The sequence below is a fragment of the Muntiacus reevesi genome, chromosome 18, assembly GCF_963930625.1.
Source record: "Muntiacus reevesi chromosome 18, mMunRee1.1, whole genome shotgun sequence".
NCBI lineage: Eukaryota > Metazoa > Chordata > Mammalia > Artiodactyla > Cervidae > Muntiacus > Muntiacus reevesi.
The window spans coordinates 43,626,989-43,644,981 of record NC_089266.1 but is presented as its reverse complement, the minus strand read 5'-3'; positions in this window follow the sequence as shown (position 1 = coordinate 43,644,981).

The window sequence follows — 17,993 nt, the reverse complement described above, 5'->3', positions numbered from 1 at the left end:
ATATATGAAAAAGTAGACAGTCTTCCATATACCACATGACACATCTATAATATGTGTTCTTTTTTTTAATATATAATATGTGTTCTTAAAGCACATCTTCCTTCAAAGATAGACATGGGTTACAGAGGTAGGGGAATAGGAACTTTTTAAAAAATCGAACTAGGTATAGAGGAAAAAAAAGTTATCCCAGTTAACTTTGTTAAAGTTATCCCAGTTCTTTAAGAAAAATAACAGAAATAACCTTCCAGTGTGCTATACCAAAGTTAAATTCATCCAAATGTCCTTTTCTATAAAATTATAAAACATGGGTTCTACTTTTGATTCCTGAATGAAACAATAAAGAAAAGACAAATAGTGTTATCTTTTCTCTAATGGAACAGATAACGGTTAAAAACTCAGCTCAAAACAGCTCAAAGGATGTAGAAGAGTGCCCAGTAGGAAGGTAAACTACACAATATTTAGAATGGGAAATGAAAACAGGAAAGTTTATATTGTACTTATCATGTAAGAATATAAAAATCTTCTTTCACCAATAAAAGCAAAAATATCTGAAAAATGCTGAGAGTCCAAAAAGCTCTGAGCCGACTGAATTGCCCACAGAGAGGAATGTTAAAAAACAAGTTGGTAGGCCTTTTAACAAAAATTCAGTAATTTATTCAACCAATCTTCAATTAATTGTTACACTATGAAGAAAAATAAAAAAGAGGCCTGTACAAAGAAGAAAAAAGAAGAGGCCTGTACAAATTGCTTTTAGGAATTTGTTGAGACTTTTTCAGGGTCCCAAATGGTTAATTATTTTTTAATGTTTCAGAAGTGTTTAAATAATATGAATATTTTCTGTTTTGTCCAGAGTTAATCATGTAGGGAATTCCATGGCAGTCCAGTGGGTAGGACTTGGCATTTTTGCTGCAGGGGGCTAGTTTCAGTCCCTGGTTGGGAAACTAAGATGCCTGAAAGCCTCCAGTGGTCAAAAAATTACCCCCCAAAACCAGAGTTAATCATCTATGTCTGTCTACTTCTCCATCCATGTTATCTAAGATACCACATTGCTTTTGGTCCTCATGCTCCTTAGTCTCCTGTAGTCTGTGACCTGTAACAGCTTCTCAGACTTTCCTTGTTTTTGATGACCTTGACAGCTTTAAAGAGTACTGATATTTTATATAATGTTCCTCAGTTTGGATTTGTCTGATATTTTTCTAATCGAGTGGGGTTATGGGTTTTGGAGAGGAAGATCTGGGAGGTGAAGTGCCATTTTCATCACTTCATGTCCAGGGTACCTGCCATCAACATGGTTGTCATTGACGATGTTAACCTTAATCACCAAACCAACTTAGTATTTGACACTCTTCTCCACTCCCATCCTTGGAAGCAAGTCCCCATGTGTAGCCCACACTCAGGTGTAGTGATGGAGGTTGTGGTGGTGAATTAAGCTCTTCTTTCTTGATGGGGGAGTAGCTTTGTAAGTTATTTACAGTTTCTCTGTGTAGGAGACTTTTCTCCCTCATTTCTGTATTTTTTCAATCATTTATTTATGGGTGTTTACTTGGATACTTTGGGCTATATCCAATACTACATTATTTATTTTGTTGTTCAGATTGTTCCTGCTTTGGCCATTGGGGAGATCGGCCCCTTTGACGTGGCCCCATAATTTGTGTTTTGTTTTTAGCAATTTCTCACTTTCTTGAATTGTAAGTGCCAGCCTCATCTTATATATTCCCTACCCTAGTCTTCCATTCAGTTCAGTTGCTCAGTGGTGTCCAACTCTTTGCGACCACATGAACTGCAGCACGCCAGGCCTCCCTGTCCATAACCAACTCCCAGAGTTTACGCAAACTCATGTCCATTGAGTCAGTGATGCCATCCAACCATCTCATCCTCTGTCATCCCTGTCTCCTCCTACCCTCAATCTTTCCCAGCATCAGGGTCTTTTCAAATGAGTCAGTTCTTCGCATCAGGTGGCCAAAGTATTGGAGTTTCAGCTTCAGCATCAGTCCTTGCAATGAATATTCAGGACTGATTTCCTTTAGGAAGGACTGGTTGGATCTCCTGGCTGTCCAAGGAACTCTCAAGAGTCTTCTCCAACACCACAGTACAAAAGCATCAATTCTTCAGCACTCAGCTTTCTTTATAGTCCAGTTCTCACATCCATACATGACCACTGGAAAAACCATAACTTTGACTAGATTGACCTTTATTGGCAAAGTAATGTCTCTTCTTTTGAATATGCTGTCTAGGTTGGTCATAACTTTTCTTCCAAGGAGCAAGTGTCTTTTAATTTCATGGCTGCAGTCACCATCTGCAGTGATTTTGGAGCCCAAAAGATAAAGTCTGTCACCGTTTCACTGTTTCCCCATCTATTTGCCATGAAGTGATGGGACCAGATGCCATGATCTTAGTTTTCTGAAATGTTGAGAGTTTTAAGCCAGCTTTTTCACTCTCCTCTTTCACTTTCATCAAGAGGCTCTTTAGTTCTTCTTGGCTTTCTGACATAAGTGTGGTGTTATCTGCATATGTGAGGTTATTGATATTTCTCCCAGCAATCTTGATTCCAGCTTGTGCTTCATCCAGTCCAGCATTTCTCATGAAGAACTCTGTATATAAGTTAAATAAGCAGGGTGACAATATACAGCCTTGATGTACTCCTTTCCCGATTTGGAACCAGCCTATTGTTCCATGTCCGGTTCTAACTGTTGCTTCCTGACCTGCGTACAGATTTCTCAGGAGGCAGGATTTCTCTTCTCTTGAAGAATTTTCCACAATTTGTTGTGATCCACACAGTCCAAGGCTTTGGCATAGTCAATATCAGCCGTTTCTCTAAGAAGCTCTGATTCCTTTAAGGGGAGAAATGACAACCAAATCCCCCTGTACAAGGAAGGGTGGCATAGCTCATTGCCCTTCCCAGCAAACATTGGTGAGAGATAGAGGCAATGAAGGGCTGCTTCCCAGCTCTTTCCTGGCAGAGCTCATCCTCCAAACCAAACCAAACCTCCACCCTCTTTAACGTGAGCCCCCATCATAAGGGGCATGTTTCAGGTTTCTCACGTTAAGGACTCCTGGAAAATTGTAATAATCAGTTATATTTTTCTGATTCTAATGATGTTGCTTCTATACTCAGTTAAAGCAGAGTTCCCCTTATTCCTCCTTAGAAGCTAGTTTTCATTTCTTGGAAATCTTAAAATTTTACTGAAGTATCTGAGCAGAAGGGAGAATAGAATATATCTTGAACAGAGGGAATTTCACTAGAAAACCTGCAAACAGCGTTGGGGAGCTTGTTTTATTCTGGAATAAATGTTTCCTGACCCTGTGAGTTTGGGAGTATTTCAGAAAGAAGAATGGCAGGTACCAAGTAGTCTGGAAAGCTGTGAGTCTTGAAGACTTTTTCAAGTGCCTAAGCTACTGAATCCTGCTTCAAACAATACTTCAAACAGAGCCTTTTGTAAAGTTAATAAGTGTTCCTTATTTCTCAGGAAAAGGGCTTGCAATGTCAGAGTCCTTCCTACTTTCATATTTTACCTCATTATTTTGACGGCTATACTGCCTGTTCTCCAGTCACACCAGTTTAAGCATTATTCCATGAATATTTCTATACTTTCTGACTATGTTTGGAATGTCTACCCCTCGTTTCCTCATCAAAGTGCTACACATTTATCACTTTAACTTAGATGTCATCTCCGACATGAAAATATCACCTAAAAAATAAAAAAGAAAGAAAATATCACCTAATCTTCCCAGATAGAGTAAATGACCCACAGTGCATGGACTTGTCTATCCCATTGGCCAGTGTCTGTGCTGTGCTTAGTCGCTCAGTCGTGTCCAACTCTTTGCGACCCAATGGACTGTAGCCCGCCAGGCTCCTCTGTCCATGGGGATTCTCCAGGCAAGAATACTGGAGTGGGTTGCCTTGCCCTCCTCCTGCAGGGGATCTTCATCTTTAAAGCCTACTTTAAAGGAATAAGCACTCAATCAATGTTTGTTGAACTCATTAACAAAAAAAAATGAACATATCTGCATAAAGTTGCTTCAGGACTGCTTGGTGAACATCAGAGCTTGCCCCTAGGTAAATATTTATGAAGTGTTAAGAGGAAAAGACACACTAAAATGGGAGGCAAGGTACCTAGCTTCTCTGATCCTAGCTCAACTAGCATCTACATGGCCTTAGAAGTCACTTCAACTTTCTGGGCCTATTTCTATACACAATTAGAAGATTCCACTGGATCAATTATTTTCAGTCTGGAGTGAGATCATAATGTCAAATATTTGGGGTCAGAAATATCTCATCTTCTGATAAGATAATTGGTAATCCTATGACATTCTCTGATTTCTGGGAAACTTCTTATGGTTCAGTTATAGCTTTCAAGTATGTTTCATATGCTGCTATCCTATTACTTTCATTTATGTTTTACATTTTTTTCTATGACATTTCTTCTGCTCATACATGTAAATATACTCCAGAAATTTAATATTTTACATTATTTCACATACTTTAATACTCCTACCTTTCCTATATATTGATAGATTTTTAAAAAATCCTCTTAGTTCAGTCTAATATTTGTGCACTTCAGTGAATTAAGCAGGTTTATTCTGAGGACATTTCTTATAGAAAAAAAGACTAGGACTCTTCAAAATGAAAACTCCACTTTATCTTTAGAGCTTGTGATGAGAAAAGTATATAATGCTAAATAAAACTTAAAAACCCAACTCACTAGTAGACCTAGAAAGATAAGGAAAGGTTTTTTTCTTGGTAGATCCCCAAGGCTGTATTCGTCATTTGCTAGACATTCCTGTAGTGCTTTGTTGTTTGTGGTGTACATACCTTTTAAAAGGTACTTATCACATTCACATTCATTAAGTGTATGTTTAAGTTTCTGCTTCTCCTACTACAGTGGGAGTACATCAAAGAAAGGAAATGTGTTTAATTCATCCTTGTATCCTCTGCCTCTTTTGCTTAAGACCTTGCCCATAGCAGACACCTGATCAGTATTTGTTTGATGAACTAATAAGAAAGGTGGATTGTGAATTGAGCCTTGACTTTTGAGGGTGTCAGGAAGCAGAGAAGCAATAAAGAGTTTCACTCAGGGGAGTGATGGGATCAGAACTGCATTTGGAAGCTTACTCTGATTTAATTTTATTATTTTAGAGGGCATGGTTTTTAATTTCGAAGCAATAATTTGCAGGAGGTGGCTCATACCAGTGTGCAAAAGCCAACTGGTGAATCTTGAGGAATTTTGCAATCTATTTGTTAAACACGATCATTATTAAAAATTAGGTTATGTTATTGCTGTTATTTAATCTTGCCCGACTCTTTGTGACCCCATGGACTGTAACCCACCAGGCTCCTCTGTTCACGGGTTTCCCAGGCAAGAATACTGAAGTGGGTTGCCATTTCCTTCCCCAGAGGATCTTCCCGACCCATGATTGAATCCACGTGTCCTGTGTTGACAGGTGGATTTTTTACCACTGAACCACCAGGGAAGCCTTGGGTTACATGAGGTTACAATTAAAGATAAAATTATTTGAAAGTGATGAGTTTTGAGTATTACTTCTATTTTTAATATAATATCTTAGGTTATAATTAAAGATATTAAGAATAAAAGTAATATTTAAAACTCATCACTTCCAAATTATTTTATTATTATTAACATTTTACTGTTGCCTATGCTCTTGAGATTATTTGTGTATTGTATATACATGGTAGAAATACTAGCATAATGATGCACTACTATGCTTCTCCCCCAACTCTGCTTTCAGGGGTGTAATGTTGGTGGCTTGAAATCAGGCATAGGGGAAATATTTGCACAGAGGAAATGGGCAAGCACTAGCAATGATGGCTCCCCACAACCCTCTTTGGAGAGTTCATTGTTATTTACTGGCACACCATTGTTTAGAAGGCAAAATTGACAAAGAGGCAATGAAAAGTTTGGAAAATATAGTTGAGGAAATTTGCAGACAAAAAGGGAAATGAGAGAATTTTCAGGGGAAAAAAAGAGAAATGAGAAGTGGTAGAGAAAAGATGAGAGAATTAGAATTATTTGGAGATAATAATATACCAATAACAAGAATTTGAGAAAGTAAAAACAGAGAAAGAAGGGTGGGGATGGAGTGGGATAGAAGATGTGTGTGGAGGGGAGAAATCTAATGAGTAATTGTGCAAGGGACAAAAAATTAAGGCAGAAATTTTCCAGATCTGAAGGGCAAGAGTTTCTAAAGTGAAGGAGTCCTTGAGTGTCTTACAGAATGAATGAAAAGATGTACATCAAGACATACCGTTGGGCATTTTCAGAAAGTCAAAGATAGAACATAAAGCTTCCAGAAATAATAAAAATAGAATGAAGGATGATGGGTCATGGACAAAAGTAAGAATTTCATCAGACGTCTCAGCACTAATGTTGGAATCTATAAGGCAATTCATAGTTGCCTAAGGAAAAATATCATAAGGAAAAATGAATTCCAACCCAGAATGATATACCCAGACGAAGGATCAATGTCAAATAAAGATATTTTGAGACTTGCAAGAAGTAAATTCCCAGGATGATGACGAAGGGAAATCCCATAGCAACAGTTATGGTATTGGCCTACTGAGCAACAGTGAAGACTGGTATGGGAGGAAGATTTCCGAGAAAAAACCGAAATAGATGTACTCCTTGATGAGTTTGAATGAATGAGGATTTACAGTTTGGGCAGAATATTTGGGGGGAAATGAGTGAGATTTACATAGAAAGCTTAACAAGGAATTGAGACAATGATTAACTCCAGGTCCTGGAAAGGAAGGAGAAGGCAATGGCAACCCACTCCAGTACACTTGCCTGGAAAATCCCATGGATGGAGGGGCCTGGTAGGATGCAGTCCATGGAGTCGCTAGCAGTCGGACACGACTGTATGGAGGAACAGGTATGGAGTTCGTGAGAGGCCGGTAGGAGGATGCCGCCCTGAGGGGGAAACAGCCCCCCCATAAATAAAGGACGTTTCCCTCTGAAGACCTCCTCAGTCTGAGAGAGGACATGCAAAGGGGACCAGCCAGAAGGGAAAATTGGAGGGCTTGGTGGAACGGTTCTTCGGAGCAAGACTGCGGGATGGTGGTCCCCTTCGTCCCTCCAGGGGGAGGCAAGAGTGCGGCTCTCGACCCCGAACTCAGGAACGGTCTTCGGGCCGAGGGGCCGGGAACCCGGAGCCCCAGTGCCCGTCCCGCGCCGGCTGCACCCCGGGCCGCCTCTCGCGGGGAATCCGTGGCCGGGGAGGCTGACGGCCTGCGGGCGCCAGGGGAGGGCTGTCGGGTTGGGCCGGGACTGCGGCGGCGAGTAGCCGCGGGGAATAGGTGGAGCGGAGGGCGGCGCCCTGTCCCCGGGCGGCGGCCTTGCTGTCGACCGCCGGCAGGAGCCCTCGAGGGCCACCGCAGCCCGGCGGACAGGCGCCCGCTGCCGGCCTCCGCTTCGCCCAGCTCCCCGCGCCGGCGCAGCCCACCACCCCCGACCCTGACCCAAGTCCCCTGACCCCGGCTCTCAGCCCGGCTCTCAGCCCGGGATCCCGACCTTCTTAGCCCGCTGACCCAGATCCTTGTCCCCCGAACCAAGCCCTGGGGCCCCCACCTCTGGCCCTCGCCTGCCACCCCGGCACCCGTCCTCGCCTGATCCTAGCTCTCCGACACCGACCGCCGCGCGGACCCGGGTTCGCAGCCCCCAAGGGATCTGTGGTGAGGCCAGGCCGGGCCAGGGGAGCTGACCGCTCAGCCCGCGTCCGGCCCCTGGGCTCTGACCAACCTAGTGACGCAGCGCTGGTGCGAGACACTCAGTGAGTGAGGAGGGGGATCCGGACCGAGTTTCCAAGCTGGGTGCGGCGGGTGACCCCTGGAATCAAGAGGGAGCAGAAGCGGTGGACGGCAGAGTTGGTGGTGGTGGTTTAGTCGCTAAGTCGTGTCCGATCCAGGCTCCTCTGTCCATGGGATTCTCCAGGCAAGAACACTGGAGTGGGTTGCTATTTCCTTCTCCAGGGGATCTTTCCTGATCCAGGAATCGAACCCAGGTTTCCTGCATTGCAGGCAGATTCCTAACCGACTGAGCTACAGGGTAACTGTGCAACAGATGGGTTTATTGAGAGATGTGGCAGTAAACCAGTAGACAGAGTCGGGTGGGGGCGGGAGGGGGGTGGATTGCACGTGGCTGCACAGAAGAGTTATCATAGGAGAGAAGGGAAGGGTGGGGTAAGGCAGGAGTCCCCTACTCCCTTGCCACGGGTACCTCTCGGTGGCCTGATAGGAAGTAAGCTGCATAGCAGGCGGGAAACTGAAGCCATCCTGGATAGCCCCTTTCCCCACCCCACGCCCCAAAACACACACACACACACACACACACACACACACACACATTGCTTTCCATTAATCCGGTCTCGGTCCCTGGTGCTAAAAAGATTGGGGATCGCTGGGGTAGCGGAAGGCTGTTTTTTCTTTACAAGTTTTAGAGCACTATTTGGCTTTTAAAACTGGTTAGTTAGGAAAAGGAGGAGGGGGAGGAAGATAAAGAACCACTGGTGACCTTTAGTAGCCCCGAAGTTTAGATTTCCCAGCAGGCTCCCCCAACTTACTAGCGGTATCAACTTGGGCAAGTCACTTCACCCTTTGGAACCTTGGTTTGCTGGGCTGTGAAATGAAGGTCCACCCACAGCATTTCCTAAGGATTAGTGACAGGTAGGCAAAGATGCTTTGTCAGAGTCTGTGATGGGCACAAGTTAGCTGTTCAGTGAACCTTATGAATGAAGTTACTTTAGAATGAATAAAGGGATTCATAGCCAAAAGCGGCCTCCCTGCCACAATACCTGTGTGCTGAAGGGCTGCAGTGGATGTGATCCAATTTGAATGTGGGTTTTTGAGCAGACCAAGGCTGTAAAGGAGAAAGCAATAATAGAGCTGCTTGTGTGAACAACTAGAGGTCTTTTTAAATGTTAATTTGTACCTGGACAGCTCCCAGGTTGTGGACGCTTGGGGTGAGAAGGGGAGAAAAGGGAGCAGGATTTTCGAAAGAGAGAATATGCCCTATTTCTTATGAGTGTCTTATTAGCACACAGATAAGTTAGGGAGTGAAATTACTCATCTTACAAAAAGTGTTCCTCACATGAAGAGTGGATCCTAAGTTCCTTAAGGCAGAATCACCTCTGGTGTTTAATAATAGCAATGTGTAAAATAAAAGTTGAGGTATTTCAAGCAATTGCTGTGAAGTGTCAATAAGATAAAGCAAGTTTGTGTTTTAATATCCCAACTAACCCAAAAAGAATGATAGAGTTGGGATTTGAACCAGAGTTTGATTCTGAAACCTCTTCTTTCATTTTTTCTTTTCTCTCTATTGAAATGTTTTATTGAAATAAAAATTACAAAAATAATACACCTTTGTTATATTGCTCAACAAAATAGTAATGGAGAAAGTCCCATCCCACTTCTCAGATGTAACCAATGTATGAATGGTTTGGTGGGCAATCCTCCTAGCTTTTTATTTTGTTCATAACATGTACATACACACTTTTAAAATGGATTATACAATAACTACTATTGTGCAACTTGCCTGTCTTAGATTTAACAATGTGTAATAGGCCTATTTCCATCTAATAACATACACAACACTCTTCACTCTCTTTAATAGTTATATAGTATACCATTGTATGGATGTATTGTCTTTTATTTAACCACTTGCCTGATAATCAGTGTAGGATATTTCCAATAGTTTGCTATTATAAACATTGATTCAATGACCCTCCTTATATTGGGTTGGCTAAAAAGTTCATTTGGGTTTTTCCACAATATCTTACAGAAGAATCCAAACGCACTTTTTCATTTAACCCAGCATGTATACATCTGTGCATTTTTGTTAGTGTTTCTATATGATAGATTTGTAGATGTCAGGATGGCTAGGCCTTAAGCATGCATGCTTAAAATGTTTTAGCTACTGATGAAACACTCAAAATAAAGCTCCTGGTTTTAATGATTATACTCCACTGCCCTTTGAGCAAAGTAGCAACTGCATTTTGAAATAGCTGGCTTCCTTGGGTAGTGGCAGTTGTGTGGACCCATAGGGGAGGGCTACTCATGGAAGGGGAAAAAAAGAAAGATTGTGGTTAAGTCTTTGAAGCAGACAGCCCTGTCTTGGGTGCTTTGTGTTTACCCAAGCCAATGGTATGCCCTGAAACATAGCAAGGGAATTTGAGGTTTGTGGCTCTCTTGTGGTTATGAACTATTGAAGAATATGGCCTTTGAATTTCTAGCAGTATGTGACTTTTTGGATAAAATAAATAAATAAAAGATTGTTAAAAGTGACCACATAAGGACTTCGCTGGTGGTCCAGTGACTAAGACTTCGCGCTTCCAATGCAGGGGGCCTGGGTTCGATCCCTGGTAGGGGAACTGAGAACTGACAAAGCCTAATAAATAAATATTTTTAAAAAGTGACACATAATAATCTATCGCTGCAAATCCAGAGTTTCAAATCTGTTTAAAACAAGGTACATTCACATTGTGAGTGGATTCTAGCTGCTGTAGGAGTGTGGCAGAAAACCAAATGGCTCTGAAGAGAACTTGCACCCCTGTTCTTCCCAATAAACATTCAAAGCTCAAAGGGTTAATTGCTTAAGGCTTTGAAGAACACCTCAAGTGTACCATTTGGTAAAAAACATGGAAACATAGTACCCTCAGTCTTTGACAGGTGACAGCAACTGTGTGAACCAAGAATGGTATTTTGGTTAGGTTGAGCGTTGTCAGTTACAGAGACACCTCTTAAGGCACCTCAAGCAAATGGGCATTCTTGTAAGTGACACAGAGCAAGAAAGGGCACAGAGATTCAGAGCAGTACGAAGTGGGACTTCAGTTGCAGGAGTCTGTGGTCCTCACTCCAGGGCACTCTTATTAATGTGATTCAGTGACTCTATGTTCCCTTAGGCACTATGTTCTTCCCCCATCCACTTTTACCCTGTATATTTTTCTATATCTCATAATTTCTACTTACCTGGTTTCTGCGTCCTGACAACTTGGCCTTTCCACACGTCAAGCTCCTGTCTCTAATCCATGGGCTCTCTTTGGTTTTTAACTCATATGTTCCCACCATGTACTTCTCTTTTTACTTCTTAATCCAGAGTCTAAAGAGGGAGGGTTAAGTTAGTTCAGTTCATCTTTTCATGCCAGGGATCATTAAAGGTTTTTGGCCAGCCAATGGATGGGTTGTCCTTGAGGAGCTTACTTGTGGTCTGATAAGTAGTAGCAAGTCGCCCAGGGCTAGGTGGAAACAAAAAAAGTAGCTGTGAGTAGATCAGTTTCCTTCAGGAAGGATTTTGGGTGTATCAAACTCTGTGAGTAACTCATGACAGTGTGTATAATGTAGAGTTGTTGCTTTTCAGTAATGCTTATTGAGCACCTAATGTTTTCCAATACAAGATAAATAAAATATTTGTTCTCTCTGTCACAGAAGTCACAGTATTATAAAGGACAGACATAGATTAAAGAAAAAAGTTACAGTACAAGCAACCCTGTGGACTGTAGCCCACCAGGCTCCTCCATCCATGGGATTCTCAGGTAAGAATGCTGGAGTGGACTGCCATTTCCTTCTCCAGGGGATCTTCCCGACCCTGGGATCAAACCCAGGTCTCCCGCATTGCAGGCAGACGCTTTAACCTCTGAGCCACCAGGGAAGCCCTCAGTCACTTCAGTTGTTTCCAATTCTTTGTAACCCTATGGACTGCAGCCTGCCAGGCTCCTCAGTCCATGGGATTCTCCTGGCAAGAATACTGGAGTGGGTTGCTATGCTCTCCTCAATGGGATCTTCCGGACCCAGGGACTGAACTTGCATCTCGTGTGTCTCCTGCACTGCAAGTGGATTCTTTATCCACTGAGTCAGCTGGGAAGCCCAAGCTAAGTGGAGCGACTACACAGATATCCATTCATTTATTCAACAAACAGGTAATGAGCACTTATGATGTGCCTAACTCTGCAGATTGAGCAGCAAACAATGTCAGCTCCATGGAACATCTGTTTCAGCATAAGCTTGAGGAGAGAGACAAATAATAGATACTCCTGTAATACATTGAATGGTGGTGATACGGAGGGGGGAAAAGCAAGAATGCAGAATAAGGATTGTTGAGGGTAGGAGCTTCTATTTTATTTTTTAATTTTTTTTTTGGAGCTTCCATTTTAAATAGGAAAAATCTCTTTGAGAGAGGAAGTGAAGAAATGAGCTAAGAACTTATTTGGGGAAGAGAATTTGAGGCAGAGAAAACAGCCTGTGGAAAGGCCCTGCAGTGCTGTAGGGAGGGATACGGAGGAAGCTGTGTTTCTGGAGTAGAGAAAACCAGGCAGTGGTGGGAAATAAGTTCAGAACAGAAAGGGAGGGGAAGGGCAGCAGATCCTAGGAGATTTGTAGGCATGTGAAAACGGCTTTAGTTTTCACTCTGAGTCCAGAAGCCATTACAGGACTTTGAGCACAGAAGTAATGTGGTCTGACATGTTTTAACAAAATGACATTGGCTGCCTTTTTTTTTTTTTTTTTTTTTTTTGCCACCCTGCATGGCATGCAGAATCTTAGTTTCCAGACCAGGGATCAAACCTATGTCCCCTTTATTGTAAGGGCAGAGCCTTAACCACTGGACCACCAAGGAAGTCCAATGTTGGTTGCTCTTAAGAATAGACTTCTGTTAAGAACACACTCAAGAGGGCCAACGAAAAAGCAAGGAGGGGAGTTGGAAGCTTTAGCAATAATCCAGGTGAGGAAGAGTGGCTTTGTGGGCTAGGATGCTTTTAGTACCAATGATGGGCTAGATCACATTCTGGCTGTATTTTGTAGAAGAGAAAGGATGGCTGACAAATTAGATTTGGAACCAGGGATAAGGTTCTTAGCCTGAGAAATGAAAAGAATGGAATTGCCATTCAACCAAGATGGAGAAGATAATGGCAAGAGCAGATTTGGGGTGAGAATATCAGCAGCATGGGTTTGGACATACTAATTTTGAAATGCTTATAAGATCTCCAAGTGGAGATACAGAGTAGGCAGTTGGGTATACTGGCATGAGTTGAGTTCAGGGAATGGATCAGTTATGCATTGGTGCTATAAATATGGATGTCACCTAGATCTACATTTTTGTCCAAAATGACAGCCACTACCTACATGTGACAATTTAAAGTTAAATTAATTCAATGACATTAGGAATTCAGTTTCTCAGTTGCTCTAGCCACATTTCAGGTACCCAATAGCCACCTGAGACTTGTGGCTGCTGTAGTGGATAGCGCAGATACAGAACATTTCCATCATCACTGAAGTGTTACTGGATAGTACTGATAGAAGACATTCAATGTTACAGGCCTGAATGATTTTCTTGTTTTATGGACCTAGAGAATTAGTGAGAGGGGAATAAAAGAGATTCAAAGACAGCCTTTTAGGGGAATTCCGTGGAGGTCCAGTAGTGACAATTCGACACTTTCACTGCCAGGACCCCAGTTCCATTCCGGATCAGGGAACCAAGATCCTACAAGCCACATGGTGTGGCCAAGGCTGAGCCCTTTATATAAATGTATGTAAGTAAGTACACAAATTGGTGTTGATGGTGGGATGGTGGGACATTAAGGGCCGGCTTCCTTTTTTTCCCTACCATGATCTATGTTTGCCAAGTAGATACAGGGACAAAAGACATGCCAAGCACATGGAACAGGGGAGTCGACAGAAGTACAAAACAGCGTGGTGTGGCTGGGGAGCTATAAGAAAGCTGGCATTTTTGGAGCAAGGCCATATTATTTTAATATAGTTAAAACACACACACATATAACACAACTCCAAGCTTCTTCCTTGCTTAAACAATTTGGGACTGAGCACGTGATGCTGAAGCTAATCAGTCCAGGTCTAATTGGAGGGCAGAGCAAGAAGGGGAAAAAGAATTTCCCTGGTCATTTGTAAATTGGGAATGGATGTAAGAATTAAATTTAGAGAAATGGATACTACCTTACAATCAATCAATATTACCTGTTTCAGCAATAAAAATCAAATGATCACAGTAATTTTCCATTTTTTGAAGATTTGTTCATAAAGACCTGAAAGTTACTGAGCAGGGTATGGGTTTCTATCTGGATTGAAATGAAGTTGATGTAGCTAATTAGCTATGGCTTTGATGAAAAGTATTCATACACAAACAATTGCACCCCATCCTGGAAGCCAATCATTTCAGAACATGTTTTTTCAAGATGTCAGTTTGTTTTAATAGTAGGTTGTTATCTCCGAGCTACTATATTCTTGGTTTTCTTTCTTTCTTTCTTTTTGTCCCCTGAATTTGCAAAAAGCAATAACATAAAAAACACAAAAGTACTTTTCACCAATTAAAAGAAACTCTTTCCATTTACATGAATTTTGAACTAGAATAACCTAAAAAATTTTAAAAAGATTTCGTTAGAATAAAAAAACTTTGAAAAGTGTAATCTATTGGAACCTCACGTTGTCATTCTATGCTCCTACAGTTAAAGACCATGTCATTATTTCCATTATACTTACCTCCTAATTTTCAGGGCTTATTAGCCTAGCTGTAAAAACTTGCTTCAGTTGAAATTTGGCAAGCTGACAAGGCTGCGTGCCAGAAGTAATTTACTATCCAGTGTGGTTCTGAAAGTAAAAGAAGCTATATATAATAGAAAAAGAAATGAAAAGTTCCTGGTTCCAAATATTTTAATGTGTGTAATGCGTGTCACCTCAAACTTTTCAGCTTTTGTTGTTAGCAACGTGAAATAACATGAAAGGATTGAAAAGTACAGATGCTTTGCATCCGCATCAAACTGAGGGCTCCGATGTTCTTAGGCATCAAAGACCAGACTGTGTCTATCACTTCTACTGTGACTTTGAAGTCTACCAGGGCTCTCTGTGTGGGAGAAGCAGGCAGGGGACTTCGAACAAGATAGGGGGATGGGACTCCAGGTGTCTCTTCTCTCATTAGCACTGAAATTAGGTACATCTCTTTACCTAATCATAAAAATGGAATAAAGAGAGGAGTGTTTCTTTTTCTGCTGGCATTTTTTTGAACCAGGCTCCAGCAATGAAAGTGTAAAAGTGTAGAGGCCTAACCACTAGACTGCCAAGGAATTCCCTTCACTGTTGTTTTCAACCACTGAGCTATCCGTGAACTTAATCTTCAGATGTGACAATGAATATTCTAGGGAAAAGTTAAAGTTTACTTTGAAATTAACATTTAAGTACTTTGAAGGCCATAATAGAAATTATAACTTGATTTGCAAACATCTGGGGTTTCCCAGGTGGTGCTAGTGGTAAAGAACCCACCTGCCAAAGCAGGAAACATGGGTTCAATCCTTGAGTTGAGAAGATCCCCTGCAGGAGGAAATGGCAACCCACTCTAGTCTTCTTGCCTGGAAAATCCCATGGACCAAGAAGGCTGGCGGGCGACAGTCCATGGAGTCACAAAATGTCGAACACATGCACTCACACACTCAAATGTCTGGCTAATGTTCATCCATCGGACTTCTTAAAAGATTGTCTTGGGACCCCAAGTGAGACCTGTCTTTATTGTTTTCCAAATTGTCTTCTGAGCATTGCAATGAGACCAAGTGTTGCTCTACACCAGGTGAGCACGGTGCAACTTTCTGGGAGTAATCTTACTTGACAAGCTTGGGGGAAAACCACGGTAATTTACATTCAAACACTAATCTACTGTGGGCCAGAATGCAAAATTAGAATGAACTCTTTCAGAGAGGAAGAAGGCTTTGGTCTTTTGTGTGTCAATATTTTGACCCTGCCACACACATAAAAATTATAGTCGAAGCTCTCTAAGAGAAAGATACCCTCAAAAAGAAGGCATGGGTATTAATGTTTCTCTTTTAAAGTATAACTTTCATAAAGTGCACGAATCTTAAGTGTACCCCTCAATGGATGGAATTTTATAATTTATACATTCATATAAGGACCATCTAGATGAAATACAGAAATTTCCAGCACCTAGTAGGCTCCCCTGTGCCCCCTTCCCAGTCAGTAAAAGTGTGAAAAGTGTTCTTTGCTTAGTCATGTTCAACTCTTTGAGAGCCCATGGGCTGTAGCCCACCAGGCTCTTCTGTCCATGGAATTCTCCAGGCAAGAATATTGGAATGGTAGCCATTCCCTTCTCCAGGGGATCTTCCTGACCCAGGGACTGAACCTGGGTCTCCTGCTTTGCAGGCAGGTTCTTGACAGTCTGGACCTGCTTAATAATCTGATATCTATGGTTAATTTTAAAGGTCAAATAAAGGACGAATAGATATGTCAAACTTTCTGAGGTACACCTTAGAGCTCCAGACTCAAGAGCACTTTTTCTCAGGCCCTTGGTTTCTTAATTAGAAGGTGTGCTCAAGGACTTCCCTTGCAGTCCAGTGATTAGACGCTGAGCTTCCAATAAAGGGGACACGGGTTCGATCCCTGGTCAGGGAACTAAGATCCCACACATCCTGCGTGGCATGGGTAAAAAACAATACAAACAAAAAGGAGGCTGTGCTGAGCTAAGGATTCTGAGAGCCAGGGGGTATTACGCAGTTTCTTCTGCTGTACTGGACTTTCTTTAATAGTGCTTTTTATCTCTTCAAGAGCTCCTTCTCAGGTTGATATTTTGAAATGTCTGTGATGAACAGAAGAGTTAATCTATAGAAAACTTAGTGTACATAGGTGCTGGGCACACAGTACTGGTAAGTCCTAGACAAGTGATAACTATGATTATGAGATGCAGAAGAGACAAAAGAAGTTTTGTCATTATCATTATAATAATTTGTAGAGCACATAAGGGGCTTCTCAAGTAGTGCTAGCGGTAAGGAATCTGCCTGTCAATGAAGGAGACACAGCAGACACAAGAGATTTGGATTTGATTCCTGGGTAGGGAAGACCCCCTGGAGGAGGAAGCAGCAACCTGCTCCAGTATTCTTGCCTGGGAAATCCCACAGACAGATGGGCTGGCAGGGGTTGCAAAGAGTCCATGGGGTTGCAAGGAGTCAGACGTGACTAATCACGCAGAGCAAGATAAACGTAGAAGCTAAATTGGAAAATAAGAGAGCAAAGTATTATAGTTGGGTTGATTTGATGTAGTTATCCATCAAATTTGCGTTGAAAGGAAAGTTTACCAGAGCTTGCTGATTCCTTTGGACCTAAAGAACATTCAGTACATTTTCTCCTTCTGTCATTATTTTACTAATTGAGTGTTTGTTACATTTTAGGCACTGTTCTAAGGTCCCAGGTATCAAGGTAGAGGAAACAAAAATCTGCCCATATGAACCTTACTCTCTAGGGGCATTTGTGCTCTTACTGTTAACACAGGCCCCAGAGATTTTCCTATTACAAAGAAATCCCATCTGTGTTTTACACCCATAATTTCCTTCCACATCCCTCATGTCTTACAGCTGAGGGAACCAAGAATCAAGCCACCCTTAGCCTAAAATCTGAGACCAGAGGGGGAGAAAAAAAGAAAGGGAAGGATCAAGGGTAGAACATGGTTAATTGCTAAGCCTATATTCCTCTTTAATAAAGCACATGGAGGATCAAGGTACTAATGCCAATGTTGAAATAAACGGGTCTAGCAAGAACTCCTGCTTTGGTTTTTTGAAATCATATTCCAGAACCTAAAAAGAACTGAGCCACATAGTTAATATTTTAGATTTAGTAATGACACGAACAATATCACTTTCAGGCTCGGTTGTCTGTTTCTTAGAAATGCTGATTTGCTTCGGCAGAGGTGTCAGGAGGGTATGTATCTTATGGACTCTTATTTGGGGAACTCCCAAACTTTTCAATACCAAGATTCCCTCTTCTTAAAAAAAAAAAAGTTTCTGATATCGACCCAGGGGCTGGCCATGTTTTGAAAGATATTGTCTGCAAAGGCAGTATAGTTTTTTAAATAAGAAAACTCTCTCCCCATTTAAAAATTAATCACTATCTAATTGGCACATGAAAAACCAGTGTTATCACACTAGTTTACCAAATCTCATCGAATGCAAAGGCATAGTGTTTGGGACAGCCTGAACCATTT